Genomic DNA, 21,056 nt, shown 5'->3' on the forward strand with positions numbered 1-21,056 from the left:
ACTAGAACCAAAAGACATAATCTCTTACAAATCCCTTTCGCTAAAACAACTTTTAGCCAGAGAAATTTTAGATATTTTGCAACAAGGCTATATAATGCTCTGCCACTAGCCATTAGACTGAACGAATTTTTTTCGAAATATAAAACAGACATCAACCAAGACAGATCCAAGATCAAAATTTTTATAAAAATTCCCTCATAAGTATGTACTAGATGCTGATTAACCAATTTATCATTTGTAATTTTTTATCATTTTCATATTGTCATTTAATGTTATGAAATATTGTATGTATCATGTATCAAATAATATGTAAACATTAATGTATGTACTCCATACGTCTATCTCGACACAGGTTTATCCTAGTGAAACAGACATCGAAAATAAACTTGTAAAAAAAATTTATATTGCTAATAAAATAAAATAAAATCTTAATGCCTAAAGTAAATGGCAGAATAAGTCGGGGACGCCAGAGGAAGAGATGGCAGTTAATCAAATGATTGATTACCAAAGATGTTATTAATATAATAGGATATTTGGTTATACTCATCAATGTGACGTTCAGTAACTAGGTCCCAATTGTGGTGTGGTTAACACGCTGCCCCGGTAAGACAAGGGATCCTGGGTTCGATTCCTAGTTGTGACTGTTATATTTTAATTTTCTGTGTCTTGTTCTGTTTCATCTTTCGTTTAGATTTGTCAGCATGTAAAGGAAATGTATTTCCTTACATTCAGACGGGAAACGGTCAAATATCCTCCATAAACTGTTTTTTTTATTTAGGTAAGTATATTTTTTTTATTTTTTTTTCGGTTTTTATTTTATTTTATGTGCTTATCTACGTATTGTTATTTTGTCTATTTTATTTTATTAATATTTGTCGATGTATTTTTTGTTATTTTAAAATATGAAATTTATTACATTGTACTACCCCTGTATACATTCTGGAATAAACCCTTATTAAACGAGTATTTATGTAAGAATTTGTCTTAGCAAATGTATTTTAAAAAATTAAATGTTTTTTCTATTAATAAATTGAACTGAATTAAAGTGAATGATATCAGAACTGCATATTAACGTGGATTTATATGTATAACATAATACAGTTATAGTATATAAAGCCCCTTGTATACGTTGGCCCAATGCATTGGACCACTGCGCTGGCCCAACATGTACGGAGCGACTTGGCGGTTGCATGCGTTGGCCGCCAACGTTGGCCGGTCAACCCGATTATTGTCGGTTTTCGTGCACACATCACAGGATCTAGCAGCTAACCCGAAAAGAGCGTTCACATGTTGGCGAATCCTCATTTTGCAATTCGCATTTAGCGGAGGCGATCGTGTTATCGCGTGAATGATTATTTACGTTTACGAATTACGATGATTAATAATTTAACGTGCTGTACAAATAAATTGCAGCAGGTACGATAAATTCTTCATTAATCTAGATTTAATGGCTTCCGTGGTCGAGAGGCAAGTCGTGTCTAGCTATACGAAGGTATTATTTCACAATTAATTAATTTGACAACAATATATAAGGTACTTGCGGCTCGTTCCAGAGTGGAAGATGCTCTCAGTATCGCCCTGGTATAAGACCACCATTCAGAATTGAAACTGTTAAAAGTTTTTACTTAGTGAACAAAGGGTAGATTCTTCATTTTAAATAAAGAACTTTTGAGAAGTTGAATTCCATCGATTTATTGTTATGTTTTTCAAAGTTTATATTGCTACCGACACTCTGAAGAGATCACTCAACCAACGGACAGCGAATGTAATAATTACTTTGTGTTTATTAAGCTAAAAAAACAATATTACGTACGCGAATGTCACAGCCAGGCCGAGAACTACGCAACAGAGTCACGCTGTAGTAATTAGCTCAGATGACCCGGGAAAAAATTCTGATGACTTGGACCAGCTAATTAAGAAGCACATCGATGTTCGATCCCTTGGAATTGGTGTATCGGGTATGCGAAAAACAAATAACGACAAACTAATTTTTAAGATGGCCTCACTACAAGATAAAAATGATTTCAAAGCGGAGTTGAGCAAAGGACTCCATGGACAGATAACAGTGACGGACGGAAAGCAACTCGATCCGCTTATTATAATAAAAGGACTGATAAAAGGTGCCTCCGACGAAGACTTACACAAGTCACTTCAAAATCAAAATAAAGGGTGTGAAATAGATTTCACACAAAATTTAAGAATCAAATATAAAAAAAAACCATAGAAACAAACTTCTGTGTAACGTTGTCCTAGAAGCGTCCCCTACAAACTGGAAATCCTTGGTAAACGCTGGACGAATAAACGTCGGATACCAATGGCTTGTGGTCGAAGACCAATCACCGCTGATGCAATGCTATTAGTGCCTAGGTTTTGGTCACACCCAACGCTTCTGTACAGAGAAGCTAACTTGTTTTCACTGTGGCGAATGTCATAAATATGACATATGTCCCAACAAGGCGAAAGAACCAACATGTTCAAATTGCAGTGGAGGTACGAGAAACCACCGGGCAACAAATCCAGCGTGCCCACTCTGGAAGCTAATGGATGAGCGCTTCAGAGAAAGGGTAGACTACGTGGGCCACTGTTAAAGGCAACATAAAGGAAAAAAAATGTTTCAGTATACAAGAATACACTACTATAAATTCCTGTATGCGTATTATGTACATGAACGCTAGAAGCATCAGAAACAAAATAGACGAAATCGAAGAAACCCTCAAAAACATTACACAAACAGTACATATTCTCGTGATTACGGAAACCTGGCTACGTAAAGGAGAGGAAACTTTTTTCAATATTGCTGACTATTCTGAAATCTTTGCTTCCCGCGAGATGGACCGAGGAGGAGGAGTCGCCATCTACATGCATAATACACTCAACAGTAAGAAGATCGAAAAATGCTGCACCGAAAATACCTTTCTAGGAATTACAGTCACGTCAAAAAGTATTAAACCTCTAAATTTGTATGTTTTTTACCGTAGGCCGAACTCAAATATAACAGATTTCTTTGAATCTTTCGAAATAATATTAAACAATAACAAACAAGACACATTACTTTTTGGAGATTTCAATATCGATATCTCAAAAGACACTGATACTACACGAAGATATATTCACACCTTGAAATCATATAATTTTTATTTATGTAACACAATGTTTCCCACAAGGGTAACTAATAACACCAGCTCGTTGATAGATCACATCATTACAAATAGGACAAATGTTTCCGGCACAATTTCAAACATTGATGATCCCCTCAGTGACCACAATATACTTATATTGGATTATGAAAATTCCTTGAAAAACCTTCCCAATAACAGATCCGCAATAAACCTCACAAATGCTTACAAAATAAATTATCAAAAATTAAATACTTCACTTAAAACTTGTAAATTTGATCATTCGTCTGATGATGTAAACAAAAATTATAATAATTTCGCTGACTATCTCCAGAATGCTATAAATTCAAGCAAAACAAAAGTAAAAACATATACAGGGGACAAAAGACCGAATAATACTCCATGGTTTGATGCTGAACTTGATACACTTATTAAAAAACGAAATAGTATATTTAAATTTGGAAACAAAATCAAGAAAGTATTCCTTTGACAATAGAAAAAAATAAAGCTCGTAATACTGTCACCAACTATAGAAGATACATTAAATCTAAATATTATACGAAATTGATTAATGAAAACATTAATAAGCCACAACGAACATGGAAAACAATCAATTCCATTCTATCAAATAGCTCGCGAAACCCAACAATAGCTTGTAAATCTCTAGTCATAAATGACAAAGAAGTAAAGGGACCAAAAGAGATTGCAACTGCATTTAAGACATTTTTCTCTCAGTTGGGGAAAGTTTAGCATCAGTCATAAAAACCTCAAAAACTGATGTAAATACGATCTACACGGAACCTCAAGCAAAATAATCTTTTAACATGATCAGGACAAATATAAAGGAAATCTTACGGATCATTTCTGACCTTAAGTCTAAAGCAGCAGCTGGTTCCGATGGTGTAACCTCTCTCCTTCTCAAAAACTGCAAGGGTGAACTGGTGGATGACCTCGTTTACTTAATAAATCTCTCTCTATCAAAGGGTATATTTCCAGATAAACTAAAAATTGCAAAAATTATTCCTGTACATAAAGATGAATGTAAAAAAAAATGTCCAAAATTATCGTCCAATCTCTATACTTCCAGCTATCTCTAAAATTTTTGAATGTGTCATTAAAGAAAGACTATTGAAATATCTCGAACACAACAAAATTCTCACGTCAAAACAATATGGTTTCAGACGACGATCTAACACTAAATGTGCAGCCTTCGATTTTATTTCAAATCTGCAGAAACATATAGATGACGGTGATTTTACGGCGGCAATATTTATTGATCTAAAGAAGGCGTTTGACACGGTGGATCATAACGTATTGATCGAAAAACTGAAGCATTTGGGTATTTTTGGTACACCTCTAGAGCTTTTCCGATCTTACTTATCAAATCGCTTTTCGGCAGTAGAATTTGGAGGAGAAATGAGTGAATTAGGTAAAATAAAATGTGGAGTACCGCAGGGATCAATTCTTGGACAGTTGTTATTCCTAATCTACGTGAATGACATAACAAAGTGGGGTATTAAAGGAACTAATACAACTTTATGCTGATGATTCGGTAATTTTTTAAAATAAACTGAACCTAGCGGAGCTTGAAACAGAGATGAATGCTGATATTTCCCATCTCACAAACTGGTTGAGAATAAACAAACTAACTCTTAACGTAAAAAAACCTATTATATACTTTTCGGTAACAAGAAAAATTTCAGCCTCGATATTAAAATTGGAGACAACTGCCTCGAAAAGAAAATGAACACAAAATATTTGGGTCTGATCGTAGATTCCCAACTCTCGTGGGATCTCCATATAAATCATATAAAAGAGAAAATTACCCCTATAACTGGTGTACTATATAGGCTTCAAGGATTACTACCCATTCCTTTACTAACTTCAGTATACTATGCCATGGTACATTCACACCTTTCCTATCTCTGCTGTATCTGGGGTTTTGCCTCAAAGAAATTGATAGCTGACCTGCAGGTGGTTCAAAACCGAGCTCTCAGAAATGTGTTTGAACTCCCATGGGACACTCATGTTAGGGACATCTATTCAGTTTCTGGTATCCTTCCAATTACAATCCTTCCTAAATATGAAATCACAAGCACCATCCTACAAATTACCCAAAAATTAACTCACACCAACATCAAGCCACTTTACAATCAAGACATCCACAACCACAATACTCGAAATAACAATAAAATCCGCATTCCTCAAACACACACTACAAAATATGAGTTAAAATCACTGAACTATATTGCCTATACACTATATAATTCGCTTCCAGATATATACAAACACATCCACCATAATAAAAAATTGCAAAGCAATGCTTTAAAAGAATATTTTTTAACTACATTTAAAAATGAAAATATGTAACTGTGTTGTCATTTCTTGTTGTATCTTATCTATGTTTTTTTTTTTTTTTTTTTTCTTTCTGTACTTGTTTTCTGTTGTTGTTTGTTCTACTTAACGTGTCATTATTTTAATTTTTAATTTTTATGCTGTATTGAATGTGAAACTTATATTTGATATCAAAATACCGTTGTAAAATTGTACTTACTACCTCCTACATATGAATTGTAAGTTCCTCCTGTCCTAAAATGAGTTTCTGTAATTGCTCTAGCAAGAAATAAACACAATAAAAAAATTTAAAAAATAGCTAGAAATATCGAGGAGAAGTGGAGTTCACTTTAAATAACCTAGTTTCACTGCCCGTAGAGAAGGGATAAAAAATATCATTATTAATTTGCTAACTACTCAACTAGCGCCATCTATGTTCTAAATCAGTTAATCTATATTAATTTTATAATTGATTTGAAATGGCTCTAGTCGTGTTTGTTGACTAAACCTAGCCAGGTACTCCGTACGGTTTATTTTTATGTTGACGAATACATTTTCTGTAACGATTTATAATGTGGCATTATCGATTTTCCGCCTAAACGAGATGACCAATCGGCCAACGTTGGCGACGCCGTTCACACGTTAGCGAGTTGGCACCAGCGTGGACTGGGCCCTTTATGTTTTATAAAGTTGGAGCTTTGCACGAAACAATAAATGGTTGTTCATTGGATAGTGGAGGGTCAGAGTTCCAGGAACAGTTTTAAACACCAGGGGGACTTTTCTAAATTTATTGCACTGAACGAAAAAGTGCTCAAGTTGTGTGATTTATACTGTTATGAAAGAAAACTGATGTCGCCATTATACACAAGGGCTTTTGAAATCAAATGAAATTTATCATACTTTGTAAAAGAAATATATATGAAAATGTTTAATAAGTACCTACCCAGATGTAAGACAGTGAGTATGGAACTGGAAGAGGAATGAATGCTGTACAAATGAGATTCCTGAGGCGTGTGTGTGGCAGATCCATGTATACTTAGATAAGCCTTGCAAATAATGCAACGCTGATGTAAGCGTAATGAGTTAGATTACGATAGGGACGCTTAGATGCACGGAGAAAAAAGAGTATTGCTGAATTATTAAAAATCTTTTTAAATTATTCGTAATCTGGTTAAAAACGGGATTGAAAGCCATTTCCTGATAAACTTTTAGTATATTCCTCATATATCGGAACACGTGTTCATGCACCTGATGTCTTGATAATATTTAATGATGAAATTCGAAATATTACGATTTTTATGAAAACGTGTTCCGACATCGTTATAATACATTCCTCTTTGACTAAACGTGTAACAGGAAACCTATCAATTCGTTCGTTAAGAGCCTGTAATCCCGTTTTGAACCGGATATAATTGAATAATTTGAACAGATTCTTAGTACTCATTTTTCTCTGTGTGGTTTGGACGTGAAAATAAGGCAAGAATAATATTTGATGCGAATGCGAATTGTAGAAGAAGTCAAGGACACACGAGGAAGACATGGCTCGGAAAAAGAACCAAATATGTCAAGAGTCAGAATAACAGAAGGGTATACATGAGATGAAGTATGCATGTGAATGAAGCAAGAAGTGTGCGTCAAGACCGATTTGTTTGACGGTCCATCCTAATTCAAGATATTACCTAATTACAGGGGTAATATATGTATGTTAACTAAATAAGTATAAAACAGTTGAGTTCGTTCCCTTTCGGAAGGATTCGGGCAACATCGACAGCCGCCACACACTCCTTCCTACTTCCCGCACGGGAACAATATTTCACACTGATTGTACAAGAAATGTAGACTCTATTTATACATATATAACTCAATGATATTTACCGCGGGGTCTACTGTTCAAAGAACTACTAGTTTATACTCTTATCAATATTATAAAATATAGTCTGTTTGTGCGCTTTGTTCTTCTAAACTACGCAACGGATTTTGCTAGGGTTTTTTTCTTCAATTTAGAAAATTTCTTCTGAAAGGTTTATATATAAAACATGCATATTATATTTATAGAAAGTAGCGAAAAGTCGATGTTTTATAATCAAGTCGTAAAAATATATTTTTGGACGCTTACATTGCTAAAGCTGGCTAAACCTTATGAGATACATCAAAATGATGTAGTACGGAATTGTACAACTTAAAAAGGCCTACAGAAAAGTCCTTAACGGTATATGTCTATCTCCTAAGGATAACCCCTAGCAACGCCGGTTACACGACAGCTAGTAACGAATAAAATTTAATCAAATGCTAAGAATTATTTAAAAATTGTTATAATGTAGTCGGGACTCCAGAGGAAGACACGAAACATCCGAGCGAGTCAAATCTCTCCACACAGCATACCCAAAAATGACTAAGGCCCTGAGGTAACTAATTTCACTCGCATGGAGTTAATACAAATATAATCAAACCAGTAAAAAACATTTTTTACTACTTATAAAACAAATATTTTTATAAATACATGCATTTCAAAATATTTAATTTTTGTTTTTGGTTTGACTGAGAATTGAAATTTTCTCCTCAGGGACTGGAGTCAACCGCGCTAACAACTGAGCCAAATCCCGATCGGGTAGGTCCGACATTTTTTTCGTATATTAACTGTTATATGTCATGTAATCCATTTTCATAGAAATGTGTATACGTATCCGCGAGTGTATGAGCGACTATCACCAAAGTTAAAGGAATGCATTGTCATCGACAACTGGTCTATGTGCAGAGTTTCAGCTCGATCGGATGTCGGGAAGTTAATTAATTTCCATTTTGAAGATATGCATTCATTAATTGAATTTTGAACCAATTTTTTTCATAGCTCAGAAATTAATTCAAGAGACAATAATTCATTTATCCGCTTGTCCCTGGACATAATTTAATCAATCATTAATTTCATTTAATCTTTGAGATTTGAGACCTTGTGCAATTTTGTAGTAATGAATTTCAAAAAGGTTTTAACTAATCTTATTATTTAGTTAATTACATCTTTCTATAAATTTTAAGTCAAGATTAATTGATTTTGTCTTTGAAGTGTCGATTAAAGATTTTAAATTTATTAATTGATTTTGGCTCCGAAGTGTCGATTAAAGATTTTAAATTTATTATTTTTTGTCTCTGAAGTGTAGATTAAAGATTTTAAATTTATTATTTTTTTTGTCTCTGAAGTGTAGATTAAAGATTTTAAATTTATTAATTAATTTTGTCTCTGAAGTGTCGATTAAAGATTTTAAATTTATTTATTGATTTTGTCTCTGAAGTGTCGATTATAGATTTTAAAATGATTAATTGATTTTGGCTCCGAAGTGTCGATTAAAGATTTTAAATTTATTATTTTTTTGTCTCTGAAGTGTAGATTAAAGATTTTAAATTTTTTAATTGATTTTTTCTCTGAAGTGTCGATTAAAGATTTTAAATTTATTAATTGATTTTGTCTCTGAAGTGTCGATTAAAGATTTTAAATTTATTAAATGATTGATTTTATCCCCCTGATTTAAAGATTTTATATAATTAAATAATCTAATTACAGAATGCAATAAATTTTTTGTTTACTTTATTTTGAAGTTCAATTAATAAAACATAGTTTTGCAAGATCCATCCATAAAATAATTAGCAATTATATAATAAATAACTTTATAATCATCCTTCCTACTGAGTATATCTAAATGTTGTTATCAAAACACTTAGATGTAAAATTATGTGTATTATTCCAGTAAACCTTAAATTTTCCATCTGCGGGATTAGTCTATTTCGTTTTCCACGAATCCTTACGCGAAAATTCGCGATCCTTGCCGAAGAGTGACGGAAATTGCCGATCGTAAGGGGTGCGTCTACAAGGGGATGAATTCTGCGTTATTTCGTCCTGGGGGTGGGGCGAAAACCAAAACATTGAGCTGCATTCCATACCCGTTAACCTATATTCTACAACACGGAGATTAATCTCATTCCAGAGCAACCCCTGGTCTATAAAGAATACGCCTGCAAAGGTTAGTAAAAACATCCTTACAAAATCTTCAACATATTTCTTTATGAAAACAATGGTTTTCCGACGCTATTAAACGTTTTTCAGTATACATTTGGTTGTTGGCTAAATAAAATTAAGTGTAAACGGTTTATGCATATTTTTAATGTTAATTCGTATAGTAATTTTCATTATAAAATTTGTGTTGATGTTTAGTTTGTATAAACACGTGTTTGGTGGTGACAGTTTTTGAATCTGCGAGTGTTTGTTGACATAACAGAGAAGTCAACAAGTGAAATTTAACAACATTGAAGATAATTGCTGGATTCTATTGAGTGTTTTCATGAAAATAATTTAACAATATTGTGCAAAAAAAATGGTAGTGCCTGCGTTAAAATACGTAAAACAATTCAATTAAAAAATAGTGGGTAACCAAATTATTTTATTTTATTTGGTTTGGTTGTAGGTGGATTATACAGAGTTTTCCAATAAGAGGTGTTATTTTGATATTCAATCGTAAAAGATCAATGGTTTCGTTGCTTGTGTGGCATGTAGCGCCGTCTTGTTGAAAGTAAACGTTGTCCAGATCAATACCATCCAATTCCGGCCATAAAAAAATCATTAATCATCTCTCGATAGCGTAATTCATTCACCGTAACTGTTGCTCCAGCCTCATTTTCAAAAAAGTAAGGTCCAATGACTCCGCCGGACCATAAACCGCACCAAATAGTCACACGTTGAGGATAGAAAGGCTTTTCAACAATAACTCTTGGGTTTTCCGAGCCCCAGATGAAGCCACCGAGGTGGAAATGGGCCTCATCACTCAAGATGATTTGCATTTGAATTAAGTGAATTTTAATAACTTCAATGCGTTGTTGAAGCGTGTATCGTTCCATTTTTATTAATGGCCTAGTTTCTACTTGTCAAATGTTAAAAAATGACAGCTTCAATAGTAACATCTACCGAAATAGCGGGCTATTCAAAATAACACCTCTTATTGGAAATCCCTTTATAATATACCAACGGTACTATAATTTGTAGGATTTAACAAAGTGTTGGTATAGATTACGCTTAATTCTATAAATTGTCTATTAAATATGTCAATAGTACCCCCAAAACTAGTTGCCTATATATTGGTTGGTGAGTATGTCTGATAGTTGGCTGTGTATGTATTACAGAAGAATGTTACATTTTGTCTTGTGTTCCTAGTCGGTACATAGAATTTAATAGTGGCGACGGTGGCAGGGTTAATAATAGATTAGGTTTCACAATATGTCACCCTTCCCACATTTTACATTGCTATATTTTGTGTTAAAACATAATACATGTACTGTTTTTCACAATTAATTAGTTTAATTAATAATTTACTTATTATTCAGATAGCTTATTATATTTGGTGCAAATCCCTATATTAACTGAAATCAGAAAACGAAATGAAAAATGTACAATGTTTGCGATTTCCCTCTTAAATTTGTTTATATTATAGCGTCGGAACGCGAAACAAATCGTTTTGTATTGAAAAGGTATTATGCACATCAATCAGCAATGACTGACTTGAGTTCAACTGAGTATTCTCTGTGTGTGCATATACACACTATTCAATGTCGGCTTCTTTCTAATGATAACTATGACCTGGCACCTGTAACTGGTGGCCATATTATGGCATCTGTCACTGTTGCAAGAACCACTGGTATCAATAATATGAAGAAATTTTATGATCATTTAATCTTAACCATAAAGCAGATGAACCTTTTTCCGTGTATGACTTAAAACTATCGGAAATATTGTACAGCTTCTTCTGTTTGATAATTCTGGGTAACCACAACTATTTCCATCCCATTTACCTAACAGTACATTGAGATATGGAATTTTTTAAAATACACGTATATTTCAAAGATGAGCAAAATAAATCGCCCAAATGGTTGTTCAAAGTTTTTCGATTGTTCGGTAAGAAAATAATTTCTTGAAACTCGATCTAAACCGTGATAATACTACCTATTTCTTCTCCGGATGCCCTCTCCTATTCAAGGTGGGTTATCATCAGGTCAATATTTTCAACCACTGATGAATTATAAGTGGCTCTTTGATTCCAATATTACTATGTATAGATTGAATACCCTCGGTGACATTGCGCAGCCTTGTTTAACACCTTTTGTGATATTAAACCACCCCGTACAACCTCCGTTTACCCTAATACATGTAACGTCTCCCACATACAGATACGCAATTGCCTAAGTGAGATTCGTATTCACTCCATACTTGGAAAACACCTTCCATAGATTTTTCTTGTCGACTCGGTCGTATTCTTTTTGTAGATCTACATAAGCACAGAAATGTTACTGTTTTTTTGCCAGAAACTTCTCAGCGAGCATATGCAATGAGAAGATCTGGACCATGTACCAACCTTCACTCATAAAAGCACCTTGCACATCCCAATAGTTTATCCTTTGTTTCCTTTCTTACCATTTCAATCAAAATTCCATCATACGGCTTGCCAACTGAACTAAGCAGGCAAATAGCCCTATGATTCCCACATTCCATACGTGATTCTTTTACCTTTGAATAACGGCATGATCACAGCCCTTCTCCAATCTAAAGGCGTGTAACCCTCCTTTAAACACCGGTTAAAAAGATTGCACAACCATGTGAGAATTATACGGCTATCCCTTTTAAAACATTCTTCATACATTTAATCGATCTTTTTATCTCATCCATGCTAATTTCGGTAACATTCACCCCATCATCATTCATATCTGATTCGCCGCTGGAATTACTGTCACTCAGGTAGCTGTATAAATCTTAAATATCCATTAAAAAAAATTATGTTCGTTTGTTAATAATCTTAAATCTCCTAAAGTTCTTAACCGATAGCTTTGAAATTTTGACACAACGTTGAATTCAAATACGCGTGTATTTTTATATACTTACATGATATTGATGTCACCTGTGACAGGTGAAAACATGCCTTTTCTAAAAACAGTACCATCTGTTGGAAAAACATGATTTTTTTCAATAAAAACAGCGGCATCTGGATGTAGAAGCAGTTATTGTTTCTCTATCCGCACAGACAGACTGAGCTACAGCAAAGCGTGGGGGGCACAGTTGGTCCCCGAATAAAAGTTTTTTTTAATATTTTAAACAGAACCTAGTACTTTACAAAGTGTGTAGCATTTAGTGCAACAAGTATCACATTGAATATTGATTTCATCTGCCACTTTGAGCTTGCTTGCATGTGATCGGAAAAGCATATTGAACCATCTGCCAGGAACATAGGAAGCTCTTCATAATGTACGTACCAACGTCCGTTAGTCTTTCTACCGTCACACACACTGGGAACGTCGTAACAACGTCAATCCATCACCACTGCACGAGAAACGAAGCAATGGAATTGTTTTCATCCTTTCTGGGTGTAATACAGATCAAAATGTACCCAGAAATCAATCTTTATCTGTTTGACAGGCACAATTGTCACATACGTCACTTTGACAGCGATTTTGGCGGGAAAGGGAGGAACTTGCGCGCGCGAACCGATTCTGAGCTCTCTAATTGGGTGGCTGGTTTGTGACATGCGCAGTAATCACACGGACCAACCTAACCCTTCTAATAGAGCCGAACTGTCACAGACTCCAATGACAGTTGTATTGTAGGGAACTGCCAGACCATTGATCAGTATTCCTTCTCTCGCCGCGGTGACAGTTCACTTTCGCGGCGCTTCTTCAAACAAAACGAACGAATTCAAATTCAAAAAAAGAATTATAGTTTATTTTTTTTTAAATAAACTTTATGGCTGTTGAGTTTAAACCGCATTTACGTCCAGTGAAGTGAAATATCCACTTATATTTTATAGTGTAATGGAAAGAATTTGTTTTATGCTAAGAGAAACATGATTTTTTTGGAATTGTGTTTAAATTAAAAGTGGTGTTTTTTTTAAGTTCTTAAAGGCGACGAGAAGATTGGCATTTTAGTAATGTGAGTTCAATTTTAAACTATTTTTTAAATGATTAACTAATATTTATGAGGCAAGGTTTTTATGCATTTTTTCTCGGGGGATTTTTTCAATTTGTATGTTACAGGCAATTAATAATTGCTTACTTCTCATCAATTGTAAACGTTTTTAAAAATCTTTGATATTCTAGTCTATCGCTGAACAGATAATCCCCAAAGAAAAGTGTGATTGATACTGATTTGAACGAAAACTGATGTCGCTAGTTTACCCAAGACCCTTCGACTCCCAGACCACAGTTGAATGAATTATTTTGGTAATTATACAGAAAATATGGACACCTTTAATACGAACATATCATTTTAAAAACACGTTGTAGTAGTTGGATAATAATGTGAAGTATTTTAGTTTCCTGATTAGAAAATAATGTATTTTAATATTTTCTTTAAAATTAAAACCGATTATTATTACTTGGCGGGCATTGAAATTGATAAATAATAATATTTCGATGATTTGTATAGCGCTTTTTTTGTGCGAAATAACCTCAAGGGCGCTGTACAAATATATAATACATTTCTACCACGATCTATGCTATTACTAACTATATATGGAGATAATATTTAGTACCATACTTACCTGGTAGGTCACTTAAGATTAACACTTAATTAACATTAATTAATTGTTTATTAGCGAAATCTAGATACAGGATTTAGGTTTCAGGACATAATTGTTTTAATGTTACTTTATTTCTTCTCTTATTTAAACCAAAAAATTATATATAAACTAAAAATGGTTCTTCGGTTTTCAGTTATGGTTTAATTAAAACATAAGTAAAATAAAAAAAAAATTGCATAAAAAAAATAATTCAAAATTAATGTCAAAATGTGGCGTGAACAAAAGACGTCAAATTATAATTTTTTTAACGAAATTGGTACTAAAATACATTATTCTCCATTTCCAGGAACCCAAATACTTACTTCTCATTATTTTTTCCATTAAAAGTGAGTATTAACCGTGTCCCTATTTTATGTATTATTTCTTCGATAAAGAATTTCAAAATTTTGAGAAAAAAATTATGAATTACACTAAAGTCAAGAAAATTTATCCTTACTTTGGACATACGTTCAAACAACACACTTTTTTCGTTTTATCTCCTCATTTTAGTACCTAGTACCTAATATTATTATAATAATATTTCGTATATTTATAATAAGTACATACATTTTTATTTCTCATATTATTATTCAGTACTTTTATCACATTTGTTCAGTTTGTAATGTTTTCTGTGTATTTAAAACGCTCTATATACAACTTTTTTTTTTTAATTTTCCGTAAAAACAAATACTATTTTAGAAACAAGATAAAATTATATTTCCTGTGTATGCATTTAAAATAAACATTACTATTTCTAAATATGATTTTTTTTAAATGTATTTACACATTTTTACTTATTTTTTTACTCCAATCATAGAAACATTGAGCAACTTCATATTTTGAAAACACGTTCGATTTGTTTGAGGAATTTGTAAGAAAATTGTACCTTCACTTTTATCTCGTTCAAATAAAATAAAATAATTTTTAAGTTAAACCGATTGTTACGAAAGCGGTGCGAAATATTATTATTCATTTTAGCTAATTTTAGGATTTTATTAATGGATTCCAGTATAAATATTTGAGGCAAACTGGAAAAAAATATTAATTCTTTTTCTAAATGTGTATTTACGCATTATAGAAAAAAAGATGAAAAATACTTTTATAAATATGGATGCCTGGTCATATATGACCCTCAAATGCTGGAAGGGTTAATAACGAGGTTTGGATTTCAGGCCAATTCAGTTCAGACGGAGTGTATTCCTAGCTCACCTGAAACTTCTTGGAAAGCATTTTCTAAAGTAAGTTCCTGAAATTATTTTCTTTCTCGTAACTTTCCGATTTTTAAATCAGTAAAACCAGCGAAAATATCTGCAAGTATACCATAATATTTTTCCGTGCCGTGTATATTGCCTGGCAGGAGTTCTTAAATTATGCACGGCTTCCGTAAACTGGCAGTACAATCGGAAAATGACCACTCTGCATTACATAGAGAACCCATTTTTTTATCGATACTTTTTTTGGCAACTAAAGGGTTAAAACACTTTTGGAGCCGGGTCGATGCTTCGACGCATTTCAAAAGACACTAAACAGCTGATATTAACTCCCTAGCCACCATTTTTTTAATATGTCGTAATATGTATTAAAAAATTAATGGACTGTAAAATATTATATATTAAATCAAATAAAACACTTTGTTTATTACTAAACTTTTAGTTATATTTCACATCCTGATGAAGCTCGACCGTAGCGAAACCGGTAGATGTAATAATAATAAAGTCGTGGTTAATAAACAAAGTGTTTTATTTGATTTAATATATAATGTCTAACCACAAAGTGATTGCTCCCTACGAAAAAAAAAAAAAAAATGTAAAATATTAATTGTGAACTTTGAAGTTGACATAACTATGGTTGGAGATGGTGAACATGGAGTAAGGAAGGAATCCGATTTACCCCTTTGATGTTCTTCAATGATGATGATGGTATGATTTCACTCACAGGAGATATGATTTCTCGCACAAGCTTCCATAACATCCAGGTTGGATAAGAAACACACTGAGGGAACCGAATATGTTCACTGCACAGTCCTTCTATCCTGAGTCGATATTAATAACAGCACTGATCACAATAGATGTTCATCAAACAGGCTCCATCAATAAAACTGGTTTGGCAGTAACTTTTATTGTTGTAAAATGTCACACGCACACGTGGGTATAGTCAGATAGTGATTGGTACTTGTAGGTAAAAATAGGATGGAAAAAATGCAAGGACAATGTTAAAGGAAGATTTAAATCGACTCAAAATGTGATGTAGATACACCAGTTTCACGCTTGTTCCACCAGTTTCCAGATACAGTGTATATTTAATAATTTTCTTGTAGGATTATTTTTGTTGTTAGTTTGTTGAAAGTTCAGGACTCCATACATTTTTTTAAAATAGGTAGGTACAAAAAATAATATTTTTTTGTAAAGTTTTTATCATTTGAATTCATTCGAATCCAGCTATAGCATGGTCAGTTTGATAATGGCTTCGAAATCAGAAACGTTTAAAAAAAACAAACTAGTTATTTTTTAAGGTTTAAATCTACTTTTGTTCTTCTTAAAATTCACTTAATCTGAAAGATACCTGACCCTAAATTGCATAGATTAATTATGAAAATCATTACTAATTTACAAAGTCTCCAATTGAATCATACGAAACCATTTATTTACTGATTTATTTATTAAAAAAAATAGTTTTTAACTTAACGCACTCCCAATTTCTACCGATTTATAACAAGTTTTTCGTCAATTATTTAAGTTTCCAAAATTCCAAAAAAAAGTTATTTCTGAAGATAATATCCAATCAATTGTTATGCCGCAACGTAAATTATATGAAATTCCCTCGTTAGTAAAAAATCGCAAATTAAGCTCCGAAAATGATTAAAAACACGTTTTGTTGTGTTATTCAATATGTTATAGGCATGAGAAAACTCATAGTGTATCTTTTAATGCAACTAAAGCATTTGTCGAGAGATTTTTACTCTACTTCAAACAAGTCGTGTTTTATGAAATATTTTCGCCTTTGTAAATTAGCGCGCTCCCTCTAACATTCGTATTTACAAATTTCTCTTTCGAACCATCTTTGAACGCTTACTACGGGGCCTTAAATAGAAAATTTATTGTATGATCAGACTTGTACGGTACGGTTACGAAAAATTTAGCACCAATCCTTCTCTTTTAGCGTGCTTAATTTTTGGGTTACAATGCCGTGTTGCGCTTCCTGCTAACTAACTAACTAACTAACTAACCATCCCGACGTTTCTCGGCTGAGTTAGGCAGAGAGTATGGACAAACAAACAACTCGGTGTTTGCACACAATCCTTACTTCACTCACATTCATGCGTCGTCTCATATGTAGGTACTCATCTGTTATTCTGTCTCTTGTCGTTGGCCACTGATCAAAATGAGTATGGCTGATTTATTCAAATCCTGTAAAAAACGTGAAGGCAAGACATTTCTTAGTAAAATATTAGTCCATTCGGAATATATCGTAACACGTGTTATGCAGCTGCGCTTTTCCTGATAAATGTAATTACGAAATGCGACAATATTAGAATATTTATGAACCTCCGATATCCTCATAACACATTCGTGTTAAAGGTCTGCAGTCCCGTTTGTAACAGGGAATACGAATAATTTGAAAAGATTTTATGTTTTGTCGTGCAGTCTTGATGTGAGAACCATCTGGACCTTAAAACGGTTCGGGAAAGTCCAATATCGTCAACCTTTATTGTGATTGATTTTAGGGCATTATGCCGTGCTGTACATTTTTCGTTTTTAGCCAAGTGGTTAACTACGTTCGGTTAACGGTTGTCCGGGTTCACGTAATGAGGTTTTCCTTGACGGTGGATGCATGTCTGTCCACCAAATCAGGAGAGGCGGCCAGTTGAGGAAAAACCTTTGACCTCTCCTGCCGGACTCTATCGACCAACTGCCTTGTACCGCAGAGGGAGTCAATCCTGGACATACTTCCCCCAGATTCTTACCCACCCCTAATATATTTTTCCTTTTCAGAACTTCATCTCCTTAATTTAAAAAGACCTTAGGCATGGCATCATCGGAGTTAACTTTAAAAAAAATCTCGAAATGTCAAGTTTCTCATTCGATTCCATTATTCCTTTTCCTGCTAGTTCCCTTAAAAACTAAATCGACGTAGTTTTCTTTACTTTAGCTCCATACAGGAGACCCTGAATAATAAAAATTCACTCGGGGCCTGTCATCTTTGGGGATGCTGTGCTAAGGGTGTTTTTTGGGAAACGTGAAGGAAAAAGGTATGGTGGGTAGGAATTTGGGGGTCAATGTATCAGGAGTGACGGACGTATGAACCAATCCCTCCCACTGCGGTGCAAGGCGATGGGTCGAGAGAGTCCGGCTGGAGAGTGTAATAATCAAAAGGTCTCCCTCAACCAGTCTCTTCCGATCCTACCACAATAAGACCTAGACAATGTTCACCCCATGAACCCGGGCACCCCTGCTAAGTCACCAAACGTTGCGAATCACTTGGGGTGATTGGGTATGGATATGGTAGGGGTGTTGGTTATCCAATAAATGGTACCTGGGGCGGCGGTACCCATACACACCTCCGAAATTGAAATTTTTGGTGTCGATCTGTTATTAATAATTATAAGATTTATTCCAGAATGTATGCAGGGGTAGTGCAATGCAATACATTCCATATTTTGAAATAATATACATATAATTCGAGTAAGATCAATTATTATAGGCACAAAAAACGGAAATTAAGTGAAAAAAGAAAAAAGATAAACTCAAAAATGAGTGTTAGCAGCTGTTTATGGAGGATATTTCTCCAGAGGGCCATCAGTGGGGATTCCATCCAGGCAACCATTGCAGTGATGATATTGTTACTTGATTGGCGTAGTCTGTGCCATAAGCTTCCCATGTGATGGCGGAAAAGCGCTCTGAAAGAGTGTACTCGTTCCTCCAGGAACGTTTCCGTGGCGCTGCAGTATCTCGGTAGGCGGAATAGTTGGCGATAAGCATTATTGTAAGCGACTTTTAGCTTATGCCATTGGGATACAGTGTAAACCACCCACAGTTCTGATGTGTACAGCGGAGTGCAAAATGCGTTGAAAAATATATTTTTTACGTTTGTACTGCAAAAGTGAAAACGCCTTGACAGCATACCTGCTCTAACGGATATCGCTCTTCTTTGCCTTTCCATATCCTCGATGTCTTTCAGGTCGTCTGTGATAATATGTCCCGGGTATTTGACGCTACGACTAACATTAATCCTATTTGAAATTGGGTACATGCATAGACATATGAATTCCTATGTCTGTGGGTACATGAGTATTTAAAAAAAATTAAAGACCCTAAAGAATGAAATCAGAGGTCGGTGAACAACATAAATATATGTTTTTTTTTATAAAGCGGAGATGGCTTACCACAATTCCTTTGAGCACTCACACCATGCTCTCTCCCATTTCACGTCATTCTTTTAACAGTAACCCAGTATCTTTGATAAATTTCACCATGGTTGTCATTGGATATTTGGCTGTATCCTGATTTCAAAATATGTCTTCCCATGTATTTATCAACCTTTTTCCCATCAAGGTGGAACATTGGCTCCATTGATGAATTAGAGTCTTTTCATTAGAGCCTTCACGATTCCTGTGTCTACTGGTGTTTTCCACTCCTAACCAGCTGAATGTGTCTCAAGAGATGGCAGTGTCCTGTTAGTAGTCCTACCAATTCCCTTAGTGATGGCCTTGTCCATTTTGAGTAGTTGCTTGGTTCGTCCAGGACAGAGATTCCCAAACTTTTTTTGCCCGTAGACCAAATATTGAATTTTCCTAAACCTATTAACTTCGAACATGTTTATCATTTATTTATTTTTTCGTAAGAAAATTCCCTTCCCTTGCCTGCCCAACAACCGGGTACCGATATAGTTATCTTTTTTACACTGTGCAGACAGGGGCGCCAGTTATTCTTGTCATATGATGTCCGATTCTTCAACGTTCCATTTCTACAGTCAGAAAGTCATCAAACCTAGTTTTGAAGTCTGTGCAAAGTACGTTTAAATGTTAAACGTAAGCCAAAACGTACCATGTAACCTTGTTAACGATAAGTTCGCTCCTTTCAATGTGCAATGTTTTGCTTCAATATACGAGTATTATTAATTCAGACAAGAAAAGGAATGTAGCCTCTATTTACATAACTCATAAAACAATTTCACGAAAGACCAAATAAGTAATTTCTATGTCTATTATTAGTATTATGTAAACTATGTTAACTGTTAACCTAACTAAAGGTGTATTATGTCTTTTACGGAATGTTTATGATGACTTAATATAAATGGAAGTCCGCTCCACTTACATTTCGTGGACCTCCTAATTATTTTCTCGCTGACATGGACTCCTATGCCGAAATCGACCCCAAGGGTTCCATATAGACCACTCTGGAAACCTCTGGTCTATGGTCTGGTCTGTTTGTGAGCAATTTGGATTTGGATTACGACGGCCTCCATGCTCGAGGGGTAAGGCTCTCGACTACTCAAATAAATTTTATTGATTAATTTGTGTTATTTCACAAATTATTCTTTAAAATTAATATATAGTATATTTGCGGCACGTTCCAGAGTGGAAGAAACCGCCCTGGTGTAAGACCACCTTTCAGAATTGAAACGTTACCTGAAATGGCAGTGTTTGGTGACCAGATTTTAATGGTCAGGTTCTTCCCCACTTTTCTCTTCACCATCTACTTCAACTCCCCACTACCTCCCGCCTCACACAATACCACAATTGGAGATAGTCTCATGCTCCGGACGGTTGGGAGCAGTTTAAAAAGCTTAAGTTTGTGCATTCTTAAGAGGAAGCTACAAGCCAAAAATGTGTATATTCTTGGAATACCTTATATTGTAGGTAATAGGCATTTAAATCGCTTGACAAACTGAGTCTACAAACATTCGATTTCAAGCGCAAAACTGGTTTTTATTTATTTTGTAAATAATTTTATAAGAAAGCAAAAAGTTAATCAAGTGAAACTGTCACAGATAATCTTAGCTATAATACTGTATTTATATA

At 34.2% G+C, this 21,056-nt stretch overlaps 1 protein-coding gene across 1 annotated transcript in view; it reads left to right on the forward strand.

The window, feature by feature from the left end:
* Nucleotides 1–13,122: 13,122 nt before the first annotated feature.
* The window catches only part of Gat (sodium- and chloride-dependent GABA transporter), a 45,359-nt gene continuing 37,425 nt past the window's right edge, over nucleotides 13,123–21,056 (forward strand). The window contains exon 1 of the mRNA XM_089649373.1: nucleotides 13,123–13,407. The gene's annotated coding sequence lies outside the window, so the exon portion shown is untranslated. The remainder of the gene's footprint in view (nucleotides 13,408–21,056) is intronic.

Source organism: Hesperophylax consimilis, chromosome 29 (assembly GCF_061612785.1).
Source record: "Hesperophylax consimilis isolate HC1 chromosome 29, BYU_Hcon_1.0, whole genome shotgun sequence".
In the NCBI taxonomy this organism is placed as follows: Eukaryota; Metazoa; Arthropoda; class Insecta; order Trichoptera; family Limnephilidae; genus Hesperophylax; species Hesperophylax consimilis.